This window comes from Ambystoma mexicanum, chromosome 1q (assembly GCF_040938575.1).
Source record: "Ambystoma mexicanum isolate Mex_15411 chromosome 1q, UKY_AmexF1_1, whole genome shotgun sequence".
Taxonomy (NCBI): Eukaryota; Metazoa; Chordata; class Amphibia; order Caudata; family Ambystomatidae; genus Ambystoma; species Ambystoma mexicanum.
In genome coordinates, this window is record NC_090922.1 from 1,193,805,278 (window position 1) to 1,193,824,855 (window position 19,578).

Genomic DNA, 19,578 nt, shown 5'->3' on the forward strand with positions numbered 1-19,578 from the left:
AGAAACTCAAGGCTTTGCCTGGGGCTCATGAGGGTACCATTGACCCCCTCTCACCTCTCCCGTGATTAGAGAAGGATGTCGCAGCAGCACCATCTCATTACTCACTTCGGCCTCTTGCCAGAGTGCCAGATTTGACTGACATCACTAAACATTAAAATCAGCATGAAGCACATTGCTTTTCTCGCCAAGTTAACCCGCAGACTTTGGTGATTTTTTGAGCGCACTTATTTTTTTTAAGGGGGAAGGCAAACATTTCAAATAATAAAGTAGTGCCATCGCCCCGTTTACTGTTTGGGGCAGTATTGCTCTTATGTATTCCAGTTGTACTAAGGAGTTATTTGACATTTAGTCACAGTATACTTTGGGAACAGGCACTGCTTACTGGCTTGATGCAAAGTTTGCACCAGTTCTTGTGAAAGTGTATCGCAACAAGCACAAGGCAGGTCGGCCAGTCAGAAGATTGTGATGCGCAGATAACTGGAAATCATTTTTAAAGCCATAGTCAAGGAAATAAACCCAACACCTTTCTCTTGCCTTCAGTGATTGAAGTCTTCTTGACAATACAATGTTTTTCACAAACTTCAGTGTATGATGTTCTCCACTATATTAGGGGGTCTAGAGAATAAACCTTTATTTCATTGACTAAAGTTTACATTAAGAATCACTCATCTCATAATGTTTCCTGTCATGGTTTTAACAAGGTAAGATGTGCTACATTATGCCAAACAGCTGAACTATATGTCTGTATCTGCAGTCAGGGGATTGATGTACACAGTTTAGGAGAAGTGTTGTCATGAATCCAGCAGTAAGTACTACAACCTTAATCACCTCTGACATGTGTTCTGGAGGCACTGCTGAACAGATTCAGTGCATTCTGTGCCTATCCTTACACCCAGGTTATCCCTTCCCATTTCAGTTACCCACAATGTGGGCTCCTCAGTGTATGTTTGTTTATGCTTTGATGTTATTATTGCCAATGCTGAACTGAAGACTAAATACTGCTTGCCAAAGTGCTATGCTTCTTCTTCTTCGGTTTTCTACTGCATTGCTTTGTCATAGTGGAGGTACCCTAAAAGGCACTGACTGGCGAGTTCTTGGCACTAACATAACCTCCAGAGCATCTCGCTGGCTCATATTAGAGCCCTGGCAAACCACCTGGCAATGCTATTAATTGTACAATGTTTTGCTATTGCCCTCAGGAGTTTTATTCTGAGCCGCTTTACCCTTATCCTCTCAGGGGAGACCCTATAGTGACATACCCATTGGATCCCCAAACACATATTCAGAGTAGACCACTATACCGCTTCCACCTTGCCCTAGCGAGAGCCCTGAAATGCTCATTACTACCTCCACCATTCAGGTGGATACAGACACCTACATATTCAGTGGCTAATACCTTTACAGTCATGATTCCTGAGGCCTTTCTAAGAGAGAAGCTGACCCTAAAAGGCAAAGACTATTGAGTGTTGGCAGACCAGGCCACATAGACAATTCACAACTGGAGGGTGTCAATACCAAGAAATTCCACAGGGTAATCGAGAGTCTGAGCGGTCCTGTGTCGAATGTGATCCAGTCGATTCAATCTCTATAATCCAATCCAATGTCCACCAACATCATGTACTCTTTGGAAAGCATGTATGGCACCTTTGATCTGGCTCGAAGTTGGTGGATTTACACCACATACTTGCAATCTGGCCAACGAGTGTTAGAATAACTTAGCAGAATTAAGCAAATATTGTAGCCTGCCTAACAGAAATGAGAAAAATACCATGATTTCACCAGGAGCTCATGAGGAAGGTATACAACCTGCAGCGAGAGAGGGAGGACACATTCTACAGTCATCCGAGCCAATTTGTGACCACATCTACAGAACAGCGTGGCAGCTACAACATGTGAGTGAGGCGTTGGACCAATTCATCGAAGCCATGCATCTTCAGAAGGCTCTGCCTGCAACTCCAATTCCACTGTAGCATGAAAGAGGCTCTCCACCACCTTCACAAGAACTTATGAAAAGGCCAGGAGGCCAGGAGACCAGAAAGAACACCCGAAGGACCCCACCACTCCAGTTCAGGCAATTCCCTCATCGGTGTGGCCACCAGCCACTATGAAAGTTTCCATTGTTGGTAAATAGGCTCAAACACTCCTGGATAGCAGCTCCCAGATCATTATCCACTATGAGGTATTCTAATGGAAAGCCATGCTGCAGATACCGCTGGAAACCATCAACGGCGTGAATATCCTTGGCGTGAGTGTTAGCCCCTGCAAATATCTGAGGTACAACCAGGTCAGATTGCAGCTCCTAAAGAGTTAAAGAGAGTAGGTACAGCCATCATCTTCCTGGCTGTGATCTGAAATATTCACTGCTAAAATCCTGACACACCTGTTGTCATCGGCATAAACACTCTTAATGGACGGTGCACTGGATGACTTGTGGCAGGAGACGGCAGGGCCACACTATGTCAACATTTTGTTCCATGCATGCCCTTTGCCAACAAGATCACCTACAGAGGGAACTTCAGTCCAGAGTCCCACCGGATGGACTCATTTCCAGGCAGATTACTTTTACAGAAGTCCTTTGCGAATTATGATGGCTTGGTTGTCAAGAATGTTAAGGTTCCCACTACCAGTGTAACAAACAGAACAATCTTCAGTCAGCGCTAAACTTCACTAATCTGCTTCTGTGTCACACATTTGTTTGCCACCTGTTTCGACACAAAGAACTTTAACTTGTGGGAGTCCCCACCCTTTAAGAGGTACCAGGACCGGCAACGTAAGCAACCACACGAACAAGCTGACATGTTTTTACCAGTTCCTGAGATATCAGCGAGGCTCATGTTGTCTAACATCAGATCCATACATAAATCATGGAGCCCTTAAGCTTCTCCCATCATTGTGGCATGGACTAGGAATGGAGACAACAGGTTGTGTAACGGCTACATCCGACTTAATAACAACACTACCAAACCTAACCATTATATATCACCCCTGTGAGTAGGTAAGGCATTGAATTGCTTGATGGGCAGAGCAATGTCTCTCAGTACTAGATCTTCATAGTGGGTACTAACAGATTCCCATGAACCCAGATGAGAATGAGAAGACATTTCCCCTGACTTTGAGGCTTACTGGCGACTCATTTAAATACTGTAAATCTCTAAATACTATTTTGTATCCTCACTGATTAGTATGGTTCCTCTTTCTTGCTGCCAAGACACCTTCGGGTAGTAGCCGCGCTATACTATGCTCTGATATCATAACATAACATAACACTTTTTATATGCCCACTTGGGTTTCATACATGTATCAGAAGGCCCCATGGCAACTCTGGTGCACCAGCAACATTCCAGTGTGTCATGGAGAATATACTTTGATGACATCTTTGTGTTCTGGAGATTGATGGAGGAATGCAACAGGTGGTACATGAAGGTAATTGACCACCTGCAAAACCAAGATTTGAATGTGCCCATTGACAAATGTCAATCCTGCTGAATGAGTACTAAGTACATTGGACACATCGCCTCTGCCAAACGCATTCAAGAGGGATGTTGTCGGCAATTGGCCAAGAAGCCAGTCATTAAAATACTGTCAGTACTTTTTTGAAAGTGTTTTTATTTTTTATTAGTATTAAACAGCCAACAAAAATTGCCTTTTAATACACTCAACTGTATTCCATCAATAACAGACCATTTAAAATACATCATGGAAAAATTAAAAGCCAACTAAAAAAAAACACAATAAGTTAACAAATTCTTAAAATGTCTCCAATGTGCATTCGAAACCGCATCGGATGATAAAATTAAACCTAATTTTTTTCACTCATAAATACACTCCGGATCTCCTCAGTAACTTCAAACTGATCTGGGCCAAAGCCAACAGCAGCAAAATATTTTAATTTCTAAGGTAAAGTAGAGGGCCAGACCAGTAAAAGATGTTTAAGACTTTCAGTATGCTGTTCACCACAAAGCCTAAAAAGTTTCTCTGTTTTAGGGATCTATGCCAGGCACCAGTAACTTCAAGTGTAGTGGTATCATTAAATGTAACTCTGAAATATTCCCACATAGTTGCCCAGTTAGGTCTTTATATAAATAAGGGTTGGATTTTGCAGGTGGTCCAAAATATAATGTACATATTCCTGAGAGACTTTTAGTGGCTAACTAAACAAATGCTTGTTCACTACAGTGTGAGAACAGAAATGGATGTGTACATTTTCTAAAAACCTTTAATGCAGTACTCAAAATGAAACTAAAACCTTCCAGAGCATCCCCGGTAGACTATCCTCAGTAGAGTTAACTAATTTCCAATATAAAGAAAAGCATTGCACCAAGTGCTTTGCTCTGACACTTTGAACATCAAATGCCAGGTAACTGTATTCTACAGGGACAGTCCTATAAAGCTGCAGAAGGCACCTCAAAGTATTATGCTCCAATTTCTGAGCTTCATGGATCATGTCTATGTCCCAAAAATCTGAGCCAGATATTGGCTCATCTCGTCAATAGATACAGTACTTTTTTTTTACTTCAGCTGAGTAAACTCAACTTTTTCAAAACATTTTAACATTAGAAACTTAATAATTTCAACATTTTTTGAATTTACATACTTAGTTCAGCATTAAAAAGCAAGGATACAAATGAAAGGTATGATAAGATCAACATCAGGTGCAAAAACAACAACAAACAGAAACACAAAACTCACATGGGACCTACATTGAATAACAATGTTTATCCTACAACATTATAATTAATTGAATAATTAAAACAAATGAACCTAATAAAACAGAGGATCTATAACACAGTTTAAACGATATCAATTAATATAATCGATTCCATAAAGCAACCCTCTAGTTAAGACATATTTGCACAATATAAGTCTAATGCAGGATTATTAAACAAATTAAACACATATATATTTCACTAATCAACTTCTGTATATTTGATTTTACCTAGATTCAATGCATTCATAAAGTTAAAAGTGGCTATTCGAATACTCATAACTTTGGTCTCCAAAATAGTTGGCCATCGGTTTTCAGGGGACGTTGAACCAAAATACATCAGATGCTTATAGAAAAATGTTACTCGTAAACCTGTGAGAGCTGGACATTTTTTGGATCAGTAAGTTCCCTTCTAACAAGAATATCTCGTGTTAGGTACAGGTTAAATCGTAGATGCTGTATTACAGATTTAAGTTGTGGAGATGGAGCCGTACACAAGTGTGGTTCCATAACATTGAGTCCTTATATGTAAGACATTGAGTTCTGGTCTCTATCCAGTCTGTCTCATAAATCTTAGCCTTTGCTCGATCCGGATAGGTCACCAGCATATCAATCGTCACATCGGCCTTCGCCAACTCTTCGAATAGGCATGCAGACCAAGTTCTAACAAACATATGGGAAGACAACAGCATGTAGTCAGCCAGGCATGCTAGAACGGTGTCATTTTGATTATACACCAGGCATTTATGAAGTAAGGCACATAGACGCCACTTGTAGACAGACACTAATCAGGAAAGACCCAGCTCATATCGCAGCCACGGCCCAGGAATGCATACGGGAGGATTGAGGACACTCCTCCAGAATTTTGCCTCTAATTTGTTCAGGAATGACGTTGAAATAATATTCTTGGTCTCTAATCCATAGAGAATTATTGGTATCACCTTTTGGCGCCAGTATGTCACTGCTGGGCAAATAGAAAATGTGCCATATTTATGTAAAATGGGCCGTGTCTGCGAAATGGCTGAGTTAAGCTTGTGAGTAAGCATGTTTAACTGTGAGTCAACATGTAGCAAACTATCAATTATAAGACCCAGATAGAGGTAGGTTGGAACAATCTCAACACTCACATTCTTGACCTTCCAATCAATTTTTGCTTTATGGTTTAACCTTGGTGCAAAGATCACGATTTGTGTTTTCGTTAGATTGATGATCAACTCATTCTTTTCCAGAAAGGTACTTAGAGCTGACAAAAGACGGTGTAGACCTATAGGGTTTTTTTAAACTAAAACCAGATCGTCAGCATACCACAAAGCTTTGATAGCCATACCTTTGATCTTTGGAGAGTCCGAACAAATCAGAGCGAAGGCATGCATCACATCGTGTATGAAAAAACTGAAGAGGGCCGAAGCAAGGATACAACCTTGCTTCAACCCTCTATATGTTGCAATTGCCACAGACAACAGACCCATCATGGATAACCTAACCTTGATTGAGGTATCCGAATGTAAGGCGTGAATTATGTCACACAAGGTGACTGGGCCTCTGCCATTCTGCAATTTCGACATCAGTTTAACTCTTGAAACTGAGTCGAAGGCTGAGTGTAGATCGACAAAAGCAAAATATAATTGTTGTTTGGATGTTTGTGCATGACCTTTCAAAGCATTCAGAGTAAGAAGGTTAACTGCTGTGCCGAGGCTAGCGACAAAGCCTGTTTGATTGGGATCACGTTGTTTACATGAACGCGTCCATTGAACAAAATCTCTCAGGACTAGCCTTGAGAACATTTTTCCCGGAGCGTAAAGTAACGCGATAGGGTGATAGCTTGTTGGTAGACCACGATTGCCTTTTTTAAAGATTGGCACAATCAAGGAGGAACGCCATGAATTTGGTCGTTTTTTAGACTAATGTGTGCTGAAAAAGATTGTTAAGGATGCAAGCCCACTTTTTTGGATTTTCCTTAAACATAAAGTTAGACAAACCATCAGGTCCTACAGCAAGAGAGGCTGAGGAATTATGCATAAGTTCCTCAATTGATTCCTCAGAGCAATCTAAAACCCACCTTGTCGTGGATTGTTTCTGATACTTAAATTTGGCAAAACATTCATCCGCGTATAAGTGTGCGAAGAGCGCAAGCCATTGGGCTTCTGAGATTCCATTCAGTTGGGTGCTAGCTTGTGTTTGATTTGATGTGCTACCAAGCAGGGCCCAAACCTGCGCGGCATTTTTATTCTTAATTGCACTCATAAAAGCCTCACTGTCAGATTGAAACAATTTGGCTTTTCTTGCACGTGTCCATTCACGATATTGACATTTAATAGCTCTTCGAGCCTGAATACGTTGGCTTAAAGGAAGTTTCAAGCTTGCTCTCAGTGCTTTTCTACAGTCTACTTTTGTTTGTTGTAAAAGCAAATCAAATCTATGATTATGATTAGGCCGGAGCATGCATTTGGCAGTGTAGATATTTAAAAAAAAACAATAAGACCTCTACATATGACTCATAACTGGACTCATCTTGATTATCCAAGATGGCCTTATTTAATGCTGAGAGAATTATCCAACCATTTGAAACGGGACTTTGCATTAACTGTTAACGTTTGATTGCACCACAGCTGTATGTTCCTCTCTGGATCACAATCCCATCGCCAATATGAAGAAAGTAGATTGTGATCACTAGCTGTTTGTGGAATAATTTCGAATTGTATTACTTTTTGGAACAAAAGATCAGACAGATATACATAGTCTATGGTAGATTTTGAATTGCCCCTTTGCCTTGTGTGGTGTGAAGGGATATCTCCTGACACAGCATCATTTGCCATATGAAAATTTACGATCTGCAACAAACTTAGACGACCTCTCCTTTTCTTGTGTACGCGATGATCTGTTCACCCCTAGACTATCCAAGTTAAGGTCACCCGCCAAAATTATGCCCAGAATGTTAGGTGTTTGTGATGCTAGTTCTACAGCACTAGATAGGCCTTTGTAGAACATATCATCTGAAATGCCTACCGGATTGCGATATAAATTGATCACCGTTACAGACTGAGCAGAGTTGGATATCTTGACCATTTCTGTGAAGTTGTTCGGAGAGACCCACTCGGTCATCGTCAATCCTCAGCTAATTTTAACTGCCACCATGAGCCCTGATGTAGGTCTCCCTCTTTGGGAAGACATTGCTGGCAACAACAGGACATCATGGTCATCCCAGACAGGAGCCGCTAGCATCCAAGTTTCCTGAAGGACCACTATGTCAAATTGATTTAAAGGATGATCTACACCCCATTGCAGATGGGTGTGCCCTCTGGCTAGCTAGAGAGATAGTTTTTGATGTTGCTTCTATTAAAGGTTATGCCTTCATATGAGTACCATTCTCTCGCTGCTGTGTCATCAGTGGGCCACAATAAGGACATAAACAGGGTTGAATGTGTGGCACCTCTACTGTTGCTTTTTCTTTATTCACACTGGTTGTTTTATTTTCTTGAACCAGACGCTCTGGGTCTTGGGCAACCAAGAATCCCATTTTTAATAAGTCCATTTTAGCTTTCCAGATCGTATTTAGGACTAAGCCCAATTTGATCCAGAGACGCACAATGGACAAATTATGACCGCAAATGAACTCAACCTGATCAATATCATTTGAGGAAATATCCTCCAGGCTATCTACATCACTGAATATGCTCAATATGCTTGATCGGCATAGATCATATTTTTCAAAGGGTTCGTCCCGACATTTAACAATAAGGCAGTGACTATTGTTGAAAGAGTTTTTATTTTTTCCTTTCAATTCTGGTTGACTCGAGTTAATTACTGTTCCTGGTTTTATTTAAGGGCATAGCAAAGCCCTGGTCACTGCGAGGGCAGAACTCTTTAATCATTAGCTTGTGTGATCAATGAAGGGCAATTCACAGCTTCATTATGTGTAAGTTGATTAGTTTTCACCATTACAGAAGCTGTTTCAGTCACTGCGAGAAGGGGTTGATTAACTCCCATAACTTGAGTAACATGCTGTGCCAAATAAGCGTCGACAGCTGCTTTAATCGCTATGGTGCGTTCACATAAATCTTTATCTTCTTGAGATTCAATGGTGTTATTTCGTCTAACTAGCCTGTCACATCCAGAAGTAACATGACAGTCAGATCATTATGACTTTGTGAATTGGGCACCTTATTGGATATGGAACCAAGTAAATCAACTATTTCCGTCAGAGGAACATAGTTGATGGGTTGTGTGCAGTGCAAGTGGGCATCAGAACTTTCAGGCACGTTTGGCGGTGTGAAAATTGAGGCAGAGCTTGTAGCCGGGTCCCGCATCACGGTCTCAGATATCCGATCTGACTGTGGTTGCCTCTTTGGAACAGTGTGGGATTGTGTAGGTTGTTCAAAAAATCAGGCTGCCTGGGGCATTTGTGGTTGCTTTTTTGGTGTGTTATGCGATTGTAAAACTTGATCAGATTGTACTATTCCTGTTAGTTTCCTCATAGCCACTTTACTCTTAGTGCTTTTTCGTTTTGTGCACGTTTTGTTGCTTGGAATTGCAAAATAGGTTCCACGTAAATCACCTATTGGTCTAGGTGGCTGTTTTTTAGGGCTCTCATCCAGGCTAATCCATGAGTCATTTAGTGTTACCACAGCAGATTTGTGGGGTTCAATAGGCCCTATTATGTTCTTCAAAAGGGGCAAAGACGAAGGAAAAATACTGGGAATAGGCTGCTTTTCAGCCAAACCTTGTGGTTTAGACAAACCCTCAGTTAATTTCGGATTTTCATCATTCTTTAAATTAGACATACTTGACGGAACCGTTAGAATCCAATCTAATATTTGTTGGATTTGCTTTGATTGATGCAATAATTTTGCATCCATAGTTTCGAATAATTTAAATAAGCTGGCAACGGTGGTGTTAACTGCTGCTAAGGTAATTTCAATAAGAGCCAAATTTTCTGAGGGGTTGTCTAAGTTTTCAATGGGTAGTCTGCGCCGCGGCGTAGGTTGCAGAAAATAATCTGCAATGGAGTGAACAGATTGTATGGTGGTGTCCATCGAGCCAGGAATGCCATCATTCGTTTTAACCGAGTTGGGTGAGCAGCTTGTATCGAAATGTCTGCTAATACAGACGACATTTCACTGCACTCATTTACAGGGGACAAGTTTTGGCCATTACTATTGTTTATCTCGTTCAGGGTTGCCGCTATAGTTAGAATAGTAAGGTCTGAAATGTCCGACGGGTCAGGTACCCTGCTCGGGTCACTGCTCAAGCAGACCGTCGTTGCAGCAGGGCACTGGGCTGTCACTGTTCCAAGCTCAGGATGCAGATCCTCTGCATACACTCCTTTCTCTTCGCGCAAAAGGAGCGAATATCTCTATTAGAGAGAAGAGTTCTAAGAACAGGTGTTAGAGTGATGGCTGTTCTTGCAGTCCGTGTCGTGGGTTTTATTTTTCCACACACGTTCCTTGGGGTATTAAGCACTAGACCCGAGACGTCGGGCATGTTTGTTCTTAAGGTGTATAGACAAAGTTGCATTGGTTCCCCCCTAGACAAATAGATGTTCAAATTATATATAAGACACAATGTCCATGCAGCAAGGGAAACACCACAACAGGACAATTAAATAAGTCTGCTTACTTAAACTGCAAAGGCAATTCTTCCCAAGAACAGATTTAAACATACAAGGAAGCAGGCACCAGTACGCAGCACCGCAGCTAAGCGACTAAGCGGGTACTCTTCGGTACTCTGCTCACTGCGCCGTACAGTACTAAGTTTCCAGGTGAACTTCTCTCGACTGTTCGTGTGCTTTGGCCTGAACACCATGATTTTGGTTTTACTAATGTTGATCTTCAAATGGTTGAGTTCTGCATATTTTTGCAGAAGATCCAACGACATTTGCAATCCATTGGGCGTGCAGCCCAAGATGGCAACATCATCTGTATGTGCAAGCCATTGCAGACCAACAGCACCTAGTTTAGGGGGGCAAGACATGTAGTTACAACAATCCATTGATCTAAGTATTGAAGTATGTGTTGTGTGATGCCATGGGACATCAGTGGGTCACCCCTATTTTAGCATATGACTTTAAGATACTATATAGAGCTGGGTGCATCAATACACCAATTATGCCTTTCTAAAGAAGGCCTCATGCTTGACAGGATGACTTTTCCTCAAGAAGAAAGTCCATGCTGTCCAAGCCGAAGCCATCTGACGATCTATGATAGATTAAGACCCAGACAGAGCCAGGCCCTCAATTGTTTAGGACCACTATGTGATGCTGCTCCACGGGTGTACTGCAGTATCACTGGCCTGGGTTACCTTAACTATCCCAAGGGGAAATCTGATCCACTCAGATCAAGGCCAAGACATCATGGCCAAACTGATTCAAAACATAATGGATTTGGTGGACATCAAGGAGGCTTGCTGGATAGCTTTAGGCCCAAATACAAGAGCCGATAAAGGCAGCATGTGGTAACTCCCATGCATGGCTTTAACTGTTCTAAGGATAACTCTAGAGAGTTCATGGTATGTTATAGATGTAAATGTATAGGGACAACTATGGGTAAAGAGAGACAATGTAAAGAGCAGCCAGTAATGACCATTCTGCACATTGTGATTCTCTTTGCAAAAAGGGACTGAGAATGGGAGCATCATAGATGCACCCAATTTCATCCCCTTTATTTGCACCCAGTCATGCGCTAGTGAATCCCTTCAGTTAATTGATAAAAAAGGTTGCCAAATGAAAAAATTAACTCCACTCTTTGGGTGTAAGCAAAAGTAATTGGGGAAATATGTTTAATTGTATGGAGGCATTTCAAGCTGCTATCATGCAACATTTACCACATTGCATTATTTCCACAAAAATACAGGCCATTTTAAAGAATTATTATAAGTCTTTAGTTTGAAAATGTAAAGTATGAAATTCAAAACCTTCAAAATGAAGTATCAAAAATTACATTTTGTAAATATAGCTGTACATATTCGTTCAAGCAAGTTCAAAAATGTAAGTTTGAAAAAATATATTGTCTTCATGAACTTGATTTAATTATGTCACGTTTAAAGTGCTTTTCCTTTTACTGCCTTCCTTCCATCCAGGGGCAGAGCCAGGGAAGTGCTGCGGAGGGGAGTCAGTCACCCCCTCCCTGCTTCTCCCTGGTTCCCGGTGTACCATGCCATGCATCCCGCAGAGCAGGCTCTCAGGTGGAACTGGCACTGATTTAGAGCCAGCTCTAAAAAAAAAAATGTTTTTTAAACATAGAGTAATTTGCTCACATGTTCTGTGCACCAACCATGTTGGCATTGCGGCATGGCAGTGCACTTCGGAATTAAATGTCTTACAGGGTTCTCTGGTTCTGCACACCTGAATTTGCCCCATTTTGGCACTCCAGGGTGGTGTGGCGGTGGTACCTGACCATGCCTCTGCCCCCTGAAGAGAAGACAGACAGGATGACCTAATGTAAGTGTGTGTGTTTAAAACTAGTCCAGTGAGTCTGCAGTTGTGCGTGTATATTTGTAAGTGTTCATTAGGGGCAGATTTTGACTGCGCGTGTGTCTGGGCATGAGTGTGTGTGCATGCGTTTGTATGATTGCTCAGTGCACATTTCTATCAGAGACTGCATAGATAGTTAAGCCTGTAGATTCGTGTCCATGATTTAAATTGCCCATTACTGGCATATAACTATGTTGTGGTAGCTGCATCGCACATACGATTTAAAGTGACCATTACTGCAGAAAAATGATAATAATAATGAAGGAAAGAAAGAAAGAAGGAAAGACTGGGAGAAACAAACATAAAATTCACTTGGGGGTGAAGGGGTCAGCAGCCTAGAGTGTCCCACAGGGCATGGAGGAAATCCTGCACTGGCTCGTGTATGCCTGCTGACCTGGCATGGGAACCATGGGCCCAGGTAACATGCTCTGAGCAGACCAGGCACCCACAGGACCATGTTGGCAGTCAACCCACTAGGGGTCAAGGACGGATGGGCCCCTCTCCAGTAATGGCCCGGGGCAGCACGCAAAGGGCTGACCAGGCAAAGATCCAGAAGCTGCCAATTCTGGAGCGTGTGTGGGGGGGCTTTTTGCACCAGGCAACCCAGTCATACCCATTCTCAGCCCGCCTCATGGATAGAGAGAGTGGACCTGTATAGAAGACCTCCTGTGCCGTGCATGCCAAGTAACCTGGCAAGTGTAGAGCTGTGATGCGTGATCTACCAGGGAGGCCAGAGAAGCAAAGGAAAGCCCTGGCTGCCCCATTGGGTAGTCCGGGTGAAGAGAGAGGCAGCAAAGTCCTGGGCTGCCTCGCTGTGGCAGGATGGGTGAATTAAAGTCCAGTGCTGACATGGCAGAACTGCCCAGGTGAGGAGTAGTGGCCCACCCCCGCGGACTGCGAGGATGCAGACAGTGCCATGGGCATAGTGGTTGACAACAAATAATGGAAACAGGGATGCTGCCTGAATTTAAGATGCCACGGTGGTGATGTGGGGCGGCCCTCAGGCCATGGGGCTGCCTTGAATAGAGAACATGGCCACGGGTTGCAGCAATGATGTCAGGCTGCTTCCTCAAGCCATGGGCACCACCAAAAAGAAGGGTTTGTCCTACAGGTCATGGCGGTTAGGATGGTATGCCCTCACCGGGCAGGGGGCGTTCAACTGTAATCTAACATGTGCCTACCAAGCGCAGTGAGTTTGGGGGGCCCCACATTGTGGATGGGCCACCCAGAAGAAAAACACTGTGTGAAGATGCACCTATTATCATCAAGGGGCAAACCCCCCCACCCAGAGACAGCCCAATAAGTAACATACTGAAAAGGGATGGCTGACTGCAGCAGTAACCCCTACGTTTTATAATGCAATATATGTTTTGTATGACCTTGTTTGTTTGTATATTTATGTTCAGTGTATAGAAGTGTATAGTGTATGTATAATGTTTAGTGGGGAGTTATAGTGGGTTATATATAGGTTCTGTTAGAGTTATGATAATGTTTGGGGATAGTTGAGTTAATTAGGGGAAATAAATAGGGGATGCTAAGTAGGAAATGTGTATGGTAATACGGAAAAGGGCTAGAGGGGTGTGTACCTTGGCGTGAAGTATTTGAGAAAAGTAACGGCCTAGGGCATGGGCTCAACCAATGAGGCCATCTTCTGGCCTCATGTATCAGTGGGAGGTACCCAGTGGCAGGCATGGAGTCTGCTTCCCCAGTCCCACCCTGAGGGTCTCCCTGTCACCCCTCCAATGAAGGGTGAGCTGACAGAGCCAATCCCTTTTCAGCAAGAACTCTAACCAGGATAACATGAGAAAGGAATTATTAAGTATGAATATGTGTTTAATACAATGTTTAAGTGTTTTTATAAATAAAGAGGAAACCCTCTTGGGATCCTTAAAAAATCTACTTTGATGTCTGTGTCCTGTTCAAGTAAGGTAAGAACTCAGAGTGTAGCCCATCTCCTGTTTAATGCTGATAATATTTAGGAGGTGCAGCGCTCCTCCCTATCCAGTTGGCCTGGGGTTGGGGGTGGTGGTTCCCATGGTGACTGCCCCTGGTCTTAGGTGAAGGAGGTGGACATCCTTTCCCAGGAACAGAGACAGAAATCAGTGCCTACGCATGGAATTTACACTGACCACTGGTGGAAAAGATAGGTTGTGGCAGCAGTCTCATACATTCAATTTACACTGACAATTAATGGCATAGAGAGGTTATTGCAGCAGCCTCAGGCATGCAAGCTAGACTGACCAGTACTGGCATAGATACGTTGCGGCTGCAGCCTCATGATAATAGTATAAAGTGCTGCTACGCAGTGCACTGCTGGTGACACCGCATCTACTGGATTTTGAGGACAACCTGTAAATTGTATGTCTTTTTACCTAAATGTTGTCCATAATTTAGCTGCAAAATGCATAATTCCAGAACAATATTTTTAAAAGTTTTATTTTGGGGAATCCTGCGCTAATTTGAGGAAATATTTATGCACTACGCTCACGATGTTCACCATGCATGACTGCCAATGAATCATGCAATTTATTGGATATTTTACATGTTTGCCTAGATGAACAAGTGTAAATTGGATGGATTTAGATACAATTCTTCTCAAAAATGGTATTGCAAAATGCATAATTTCAGTACATTATTTAAAAAATATTCTCGGAGGAACCTCCCCACCCCTAATTCTTTTGGGATCCCTTGCTATGCTTGGTCACTTGAGCTCATTTGAGCACATATTGAGGCCCTTACATTCAAAACATCCATGACTGCTCATAAATCATACATCTTCTGGTTATTTTGCATTTCTCCCTAGAGGAACAAGGGTACATTGTATGGCTTTCAATCCAATTTTTCCTTAAAAACTGTGCTACAAAATGCATAATGTAAGCAGATTATTATAATCAATGGTCTCAGGGGAAAACACCCCCAAACGTATCTTAATTCTTTTGGGCTCTTTCACTAGGCTCGGGCGCTGGTGTTAATTTGAGGACATACTTAGGACCCCAAGCTGTAAACATTAACCAGCTCATAAGTGTTCACCCAGGAATCTTGATGAATCTTGGTGCCCCTTCAGGAGGAGTGATCCACCCCCTCCCAACCTCACTGCTTACATCCCCAAGTCCTGTCTTCTATCTTTTACATTATCTTGCCCTCACTGTACTCATGTATTTTATTTTGTATTATAATGGGAGGCTCTGCTCCCCCCTTCATCCTGTAAGTGATTTCAATCGGCACACACCCAAGTCAACGCCTAGCCTGTAATGCACAATTGAAATCCTTATTTATTTGTGTCTAAAAGTTCTTTTATTCTGAACGATGTACCACTCATATCACACCCCTCTCCTGGAATCCCCCCCCAGTCACACTGACCCAGGAATCAAGCTGGTTTGCAAAGTTAAAATATTTATTTATGTATTTACAATTCAATCACACTATGTTTTAATGGGTACAGAATAATCTCTTTAATACACAAGTGGTAATAGTGAGCAAAACAATTCAGCACAGAATAATACTTTTGTGTGTGTAGATCAAATAGCACTGTAGTTAAAGGTTTCCCCTTCACACCCCTCTACTCCCCAATAGGTAAGGTAAAGAGATAGGAGGAGAGAGCAGGTATTCAGGAATGGCAGAATTCAAACAAAAAAACAGCCCACTTCCCCCCCCAGCAAACACAAGAGAAAATAGAATTGACTGTCAAGCTTTCCGAGTGGCTTTTGAATTATCTGGATAATGGACTGGGCAAACACACTAATATGGTCAAAATTGCTGAAATTGATATCATTCTTATGGGAGCCGCTTTGGATAGTTGCACACAAACACTAGCAATGATTTAATATCAAGAAACATTTTGAAATCTTAAAATTAAGGTCGGGAGCAATAATAAACTGTTTTACACGTGTAAGAATTTCCCTAAACAAAATTCGCGGCAAACTTTTCACTGCACGATAATCACAATAACGGGATAACTGTGAGGATTTGGGATGCGGTTTTAGATGCAATTTAAAGCTGTAGATGTTAGCTACAAGCAGAAGTTGTAATTTGAAAAAAACTGAGGAAGGTATGGACGTTTTAGTGGAGGTCGTTTTTGGAAATAGGCACGAGAAGGAAAAACAGAAATACACTTTTAAAAATGACAAATACTCAAATTCCTGCCACAAAATATGTCCATTCCATCATCAGGCTGCCCAGACTGGCTTGCATCATCCTCATCCTTCTCCTCCTTACTGATTGAATTCTACTGCTCCTGATGAAACATCTGTACCTAGCACCCGATAGCTATACTGTGCAAACTGCATTACCAAATTAACACATTTATTTGAATTTACTCTATTTTGGTAAATAAAATGTTGGCAGGGAGGGGATATACATAAAACCCCAAGCAACCAAGAATGTATAAGTAGGAGTGGGAAACAGGCCCCTTTTGTCAGTGATTATTCTAATAAAGTCTGGGTACACACAGGGAAAACAGGAATTCAACAAATTCCTTGATACACAAGTTAGAAAGTTTTAGTTTTGCTAGCATTAAACCTATTACTAAACACTGGGAGACAAAATAGGTTCAGGTAAGATAACCTTTTATAGATCCAAAGGGGATGGAGCAAGGTTAACAGAAATTGCTAGAGCCAACAGGAGGGTTTAAACGTGCTGTGTGTTGTCAAGACAGGTACTAAAGATCCCATGGGCAATGGCTAGCAGGGTGATACCATTCATTCAGGGAGGAGAGCTTTCTCTTTAGGATTTGCGTTTGTTGAGCCCACATTTCAGATTTCTTTCACATCTCATGGGGTCATTTTCAATGTTTAGGTCGAAAGGAAGGTTTTTCCAGTGTTCCACTGCAGGGGACTATTCGATGTGGTCCTCATCCCTCTCATAGGGGTTTATTTGTTTAGGGGTTTATTTGTCTAAGTAAGAGTGTAACTGTTTTGGTCTGCATTTTCCCAGCAAGCGAGAAATGAGGCAGAGGAGAGTGTGTAGAATGCAGTTCTCCATGGAGATTCAGGCAAGGGCTTCAAGTTAAACCTGGTGAGATATGATCAAAAGGATGTGGAGCCAGCAAAAGCATTGCTGCTTTGTTACGTATTAGTTGCAGTTGTTTTAGTTGATTTTTGTTTAACGCTAGTCAAGGAGTGAGCCAGCGTTTGCTCTGGTTATTTTGTAATTCATGTCAAAGTAGAGTCTGATTGATCTTCCTACGGATGCGGAGCTGGAAGTTGGACTTTTGTGACACTGAGTTCACTTAAGGTTGTATTGAACTTTTATTGAAAAAATCCTTAATCTTTGAGGGAAGGGGTTTGTCCGAAGAGGTGTGGCCACTTGATTGGCAGTGAAGTGGGGGTAAGTAATCTAAAGAGTATAATCTCTGTCTTCAATGCATGGAGACAGTGATCAGTATCTGTTGTTCAGGCCCTGGATTCTCAGGAGGAATTGGGTAATGTGTAGGATGGTGTTTTCAGATTGTATGTTCAGGAGGACCTGTCAATATTGCCAGAATGTCTGGACTGTAATTCAGTAAACTGCCTCTATGATCAACACACCAGAACTGGAGCTTCAGGATGCACAAACCTGCAGTTCTGGCAGTGTGACAGCAATTTCAATGGTTTGTAGTTTTCTCCCTGTTGTTGTCTGGGATTTGTCATGGGTTAAGGAGCCTTGGCAGAAGTGGGCATCTGGCATTTCCCGTTGGATTAAATTGCATGTGGTCAGAGGGATGTAAAGATGGCATTTTACTCAATTTAGTTTTCATTTAGTGACTGTGAATATCTTCTGCCTTCCACGATCCATCACATGAGTTCAAAGATGCTGTATCTTTTCACAGCATGGGAGCGTGACTAAGCATTTACCAGGGACACAAGGCTCCAGTCCTGGGCTTTCACTTCTCATTATAGTGCATTATGTGTACTGTGTTCTTAAGTCCTATCTATTGTGGCAATAAGACCCGAGGCGACGGCCAATACCGCCCAGGTAATTCCCCCTGGGCCGTAGTTACACGACGAAAACCGGGGTACTAGTCTCATTTTTTTTCTGTTTCGCGCATTTCGAAGCAGAAAAAAATGGGAAAAAAATGAAAAAAAGTGGCCTCTGGGAAAAGGAAAACGTAGTCCGTTTTCCCTTTCCATGGCGGCCATCGGGAGCGGACGCGCTGGGAAGAAACAAGAAGGTAAGTGGGGTTGGGAGGGCGGAAGGGAGAGAAAGGGGAAGAAAAAAAAATAACATACCACGATCTCCGACGGGGGACGATGGAAGCCTCCAGCCATGTGGAGGCTGGGAGCGGGGATGACCCCGCTCCAAGTCTCCACGCGGCTGGAGTTTGCTTTAAAATGTGATAGCAATATATTGGAAAATGTGCTAAAATGATTTTAATTCCCTCTGGAGGTTCAGGTTGAGGATTAGTTGGTTTAAATAAGTTCAGGCTTACTTTAGCAATGTTCTAGGAATGATTGGCAGGTTAAACACATTTTTGGCAAATGAAAGCAAGGAAGCTGCTGTTTTCACACGTGGAGAAATTTGCAAATCGCGGTAAAATTTGCGAGTGCGTTTTTCGCGATTGCGGCAAAAGTATAGGAATGCTAGGTTCGTTGAAAAGCCAAGATTCCCAGCTTTCAGAGGAAAGTTACTGCAAGTCTCTAAGACAAACGGTCACGGAGATATGAGCCATATTGTAAAGGTCGTTTTTCAGATTTGAAATTTTAAAAGTTCAAAGTGACAATTTACAGCTAGCAACTAGAAATGACAGGTGACAGCTTTGCAAATGACAGGTGACAGTTAGGAGACAGTTCTTGTTAGATTAAAATAGATTGAATTATATTATTTTAACTAAGAGATTGGTTATGCACAGTTCTGCTAGGTACTCACAATATATTTAGAAATAGAATGGGCCTCGCCACGGATCTGGTCAACAGGTTTTCTTCACTCGCCACGGACGGTTTCTGCGCACAGCGTCTGGGTCAGCACTCTAGTTCTGCGAACAGCGGTCTGGGTCAGCTCTGCTCTGCCTCTGGTTCTGGATACTGCTCTGCTTTCTCTGGGTACAGCACTGCTTCTGGGTCTTTTTGCACAGCTTTCTCTGGACCCAGCGCTGATCTGCACGGCTCCTGGATGCTGCTATCACTGTTAGGTTTGCCGGATGCTGAGGCCCACTGAGAAGAGTTCTCAGTTTGTGGGTTTAGGCCCTTGCTTTGAGTTCTGAATCAAGTTCTTTGGAGTTTTAAAGTCTAAGTGTTGAATCTAGTATCTTCTGGATGTTGTGTGGTCCGGCAGAGCGCGTTGCAGCAAATGGAATTGAATGTCCCTATCTGTCCTGACTGTCTGCTTTTATGTGTTTTGAAAGTGGGTGGAGAGGCTAGCTTTCTAGACCCTACCCCTCTCCACTTGTCATTGGCCACTTCATCCTCTTCCCCTTGATTGGGGGAATGAA